Raw genomic sequence first — 5,068 nt, 5'->3', positions numbered from 1 at the left:
CTTGGAGTCAATGATGACTCCAAGATCCTTTTCCATCTCTGTACTGACAAGAATGGAATGGAGTTCCCCAACCTGTAGGTATGCTGCTGGTTGTTCTTCCCCAGGTGAACCACTTTGCACTTGTCGGTGTTGAATCCCATCCTATTCTCATCCGCCCACCCTTGTAACCTGTCTAGGTCTGATTGCAGCCTATTGCTCCCTTCTAGCATGCCCACATCCCCCAACATTTTAGTGTCATCAGCAAATTTGAACAGGGTGCTTTTTACCCCCTCGTCCAAGTCACTGATGAAGATGTTGAGCAGTGCGGACCTGAGGACTGAGCCCTGCGGAACCCCACTGCCCACATCCCTCCAGGTCGAAAATGACCCATCCACTACCACTCTCTGGATGCGGCCCTCCAGCCAGTTGGCGACCCAATTGACTGTGTGGGTGTCGACACCACAGTCCCTCAGTTTCTTAAGGAGAACAGGGTGAGAGACAGTGTCGAAGGCCTTCCAAAAGTCCAGGAAGACTGTCCACTGCAATCTAAGGATTTGGTGATCTGATCATAGCAGGCCACCAGGTTTGTCTGACAGGACCTGCCACTAATGAACCCATGTTGGTTGCCCCTAAGCATGATCTCCCCTGCTGGCCCCTTGTGGGTACATGCCAGAATAATTTTCTCAAAAAGCTTGCCGAGGATCGAGGTAAGACTAACTGGCCTATAGTTTCCCGGGTCCTCCTTTCTCTTTTTGAAGATGGGAACCACGTTGGCCCTTTTCCAGTTCTTCCAGACTTCACTACCTCCGTAAGCTGACCTAAGAATTCCTGGTCGAGCTCTTCCCCTTGGTTTGGAGGGCTGTAGTAGACCCCCACTGTTAAGTCTCTTTCCCCTAGACTGCCTTGTATTCATGTTATCTGTGGAGACACAAATCCACAGTTTGAGAACTGAAACTAAACATCACAGAGATGCTTAATGGGATCTTCTAGACTGAGCACTGAATCCCATTGGGTAGAGTGGTTTTCTTTAATCTTTACTAATCTATAGAGGAGCTTCTGGGAACCTCGTAAGATTAAAAAAAATTAAAAATACAATAAAAAACCTGATTTAAATAAAAAAAACCCAATTATTTTTCTTTAAAATAATCATTGATTTTTATCCACCCTGACCTAAATAGAGGCTAGATCAGGGTGGGTAAAATGGTTAATCTGGCTGAGAGCTGTACTCCATTTCCCAGCTGCCCCTGTTGTCATGTTTTAGGCCAGTCTCCATGGAGACCTCAGCTGCATCTGTGCAGGAAAGCTCAGGCTGAGGCTGCCAGGGGGCTTCTCTGGAGCTGCTGGGAACTTGGGATGGGGGCAGCTTGGTCCAAAGCCAGGGCAGAGCCATAACCTGTAGCCTTCATGCTCCGAACAGGGGTGCACAAGCAGGGGATTGTGGTTCTGCCCCGGCTCCTTGCAGTGGTGACAGCCTTGTCTGGAGCCTGGCCAGAGCCATGATCCCCTGCATGCACACCCCTGTCCAGAGCATGCAGGCTAAAGATTGTGGCTTTGCCCTGGCTCTGCGGCAAGCTCCCAGCAGCTCTAGAGCAGCCCCCTGCCCTGCTCTGCCATGCACCCTGCCAGCACAGCTGTGGCTGGTCCCCATGGCAACCCCAACCTGAGCTTCCCTGCACAAGTGCAGCTGGGGTCTCCACAGAGACTGGCCAAGGCATGCGCAGGGGTGGCTGGGAAAGGAGTCCACAGCTGACCAGATCTGGCCCAGGGGCCAGAGTTTGCCCATCCCTGGGCTAGATGATCCATCTTGAGAAAAGAAAGGGAGAAACCTTTGAAACGGTATTTCATGCTTGATAGCATATGCTACCATAAGTTACCCTCAGTTTGTATTGTAAAACCAATCATGCTAAACTCCCAGTGCAATTTTAGCCTGAATAATGAAAAGGCTCCTTTCTTGTGGGTTACCTTTCATTTCACAGCAAGCATTTGAGTAGTCACTGAAGAACAGCCAGCACACTGTAAAGCCCAGTCCCCCTTTCCCTCATTGTATCTAAGTTGTTCATGTGCCCCTGCTCTGACAAAAGGCATTGTTATTTTAAATTAAAAACATTTGTATGAGTTTATATCTGGTGCTCTAACAGGCAGTGCAGCTTGGAGTAATTACCAAGATGGCCAAACCTGCCAGAAGCTTTAACTGACAGCCCCACCTAGCTGATGAACCAGCAGGCCACTATTAGCACTTCCTAATTAGATGCTGGGGAGAGCAGCCTCCCCATTTAAGTCTATATATGACAATGGATTATGGGCTAGTCCATAGTTTTGTTTGACGGTCTGCTGTGGGAAGCTCTTCTAAATCCTGGGAAAGTGACAAAGGGAGAGGCAAGGGGATTTTCTGGAGGACTGGTGTCTCCCTTTGGGTGAGGGGCTGGTCCTTGTTGAATTATTTACTTGGATTTGACCATGCTGATGGAGGTGGATCTACAATGGTTGAGGATGGATTGGTGATGGGCTGGACAGAGGTAAGACAGCAGAGGAAGAAACAATGGCTGACAGGATTATGATGGTGGACTATGGACTACGCCACCCAGAGGATGGACCACAGTGACAGGAGAGCAATCAGTGGCAAGAGGACAAGGACCTATGATCACAGGAGGGTGGATGATGACTGGAAATAGAAGATGCTTGGCTGTGAGGACTGAAATAGCTGGTGAGGAAAGAATTAAGAAGCCCTGGGCTTCTGTAACTAGAAAGGATGTGCATGTGCTGCTGCTCAATGTAACAACAGTGAATGCATGTGACCTGAAAAGTTTTATGACCATGGTGAGTGACAGAGTATGGGATGTAAGTTTTATTGGCATGCTTGCCTTAAAGAAGGTTTGGGACAGATATCATTTGGTAAAGGAAGATCATGTAGCACAGCATTTTAAGGTCATGAGGCTGGAAGGGAACTGGGAGCAAGTAGTAATTATACATATGTTTAGTGACATTGTATATAGAGATGTCAGAGTGTGGTTGGAGAGCATATGCAAAAGGGTGGAGGGGATCTGAAAGCTGCTGACCCAGAGGGGAATATGAATGGAGTAGTGGCAGGTGAAAATATATTTGAGAGAAAATGCAGCAATGGCAGGAGAGATAATACATTTGCCCACAATAATGAACATTCGTCCCCACAGAAATTCCTTTATTACTTAGGACAACCAAAAATGTAGTAAGTGTGGTGGGAAAGAGCACCTGGTAGTTGCCAGAAGAGGCACTGTTTTACATTGGGGGCTGGGACCATGTGGCAGCATGGTGTGAAACTCTGTTAAGATGTAATCTAGGCTAGTAGGAAGGACATGGTTTTTAAGATCTACCCTGATTTCTTATACTAATAAAATGAAAGCAGCCAGGAAAGAGCAAGAGAAAGGAGAAGAGGAAAGGCTAGATACAGAAAGAGATGAAGGTTGTGAAGGAAACACAACAGATGGTGGAAACAGGAGGGGTACCTGAAGGAAATGGAGGTGAAGGAGGAAGAAAAATGTAGAAAGAAGGTGGAGGATTTGGAGGAAAACCAGCTATGAGAAAGGGGATGATGGGAGTGGGGACACAGCCTCTCCCCCTTGAACTTAGAGCAGGAGATGGAAGCCTTGCTAAATGTGAAGCTAGTGGAAGGTTTTACAGAGATGGTGAGAGAGGAAATATATAGCTTCATTACTAGCAGTGATATTGATTTTTAAGCTGCAGATGGCTTTTAACCTGATTTTAGTGTTTACATTTACTATATTCTTTCAGTGTAGGAAGTCCTTTTAGTAGAAAGAGGTGGGACAAGGTAGAACCTTTTTTTAAAGTCAAGGACAAATCTTTTATTCCTGCAAGAGTGGAGTCACCCTGGGTGTAGAGACTATGGAACGGTCGAAAGGAGGTGGAGGTGTGGGTCTTCCCACTGGTCAGGCATTAATGAGAATGATGGGGGTGAAGTTGCAAGAACCCACAGACTGAAGTTTTAAGGATGGTAGAGATTGCCTTGGGGAAGATTTTAAGGTTAAATGCTGCAGGTGGGGGGTGGAGGAGGTGGATGTTTCCAATGTTTATGCTGCAGCATGAAGGGAGCTAGGAGTGAACTTTAAAGGTGAGATTACACATTACAATTAAATCATGTTAAGAGCCCTTAGAAGTTGATGCAAGGTTAGCAAGTCTAGGGTCACATGGAACTGATGACAGTATGTGGCTTCAGAATAAGACTGGGTTCCACTGGTCCTATTTCCAGGTATCCAAAGGGTTAGGAAAAACTCAGGGTCCATGGGCAAGCCAGGTCAGGTATTCAGAGTGTCTGTCAGGAAGTCAGTAGCAACACAAGCCAAGGGTACAAGAGGTTAGGTACAGGGTCAAACCATGTTTCCCAGACACTGGGTCAGAGGTTTATATTGGAAGGAGAAAAAGATCAGTTGACCTCGGCTGGTCACTCTGGTGGCAGGGAGTGGGTATTAGGCTATGTCCAGTGGAGGGATCTGGCCAGCCATGTCCTTCACTGACATTTTGTTGGGGAAGTGGCAGACCAGGATAGGGAGTGGTACCAGGGCCCTAGGATTCATTTTTAGAGAGAGTGAGAGAAGATGTGGGGGAGGGGGCTGATCCTGTTACTTTTTTACCAAGGTCAGATCAGGCTGAGCTCCCTATGCAGACCAAGGATAAGTGTTAGAGGGGTTTGTCTAAAAGTCTGTATAAAGGGAATGAGGTAGACAACAGGGAGTTGAATGCTTTTTTTTTTTTTTTTTAAGGAAGTGGGAAAAAACGTGGCTAAAGAGGGAGGAGACAGAACAGAGAAGGTTTTAAGAAGTGGACAAAAGTTTGAAGATTTGTTTTTTCTTTAGAAAGGGAAAACCCCATGGACAGATGGTCACCATATGGAAATTTGAGCCGTCTTGTGGCCTGACAAACTGTAACAAGACTGAAATTTTTTAAAGGAAGAGGTGCTCATTTTATTACATAGAAGGGGAAGAGGATAGGGCAGCATTGAAAAATTGAAACCTTATCTCACTCTCTTTTTAAACATTGATTATAAGATTTTAGCCAAGATGTTGGTTTTAAGAATGAAGATGGTGATCCTTGATAC

The sequence above is a fragment of the Crocodylus porosus genome, unplaced genomic scaffold (genome assembly GCF_001723895.1).
Source record: "Crocodylus porosus isolate Cpor-Errol unplaced genomic scaffold, CroPor_comp1, whole genome shotgun sequence".
In the NCBI taxonomy this organism is placed as follows: domain Eukaryota; kingdom Metazoa; phylum Chordata; order Crocodylia; family Crocodylidae; genus Crocodylus; species Crocodylus porosus.
Note: the sequence above shows the minus strand (reverse complement) of the source record.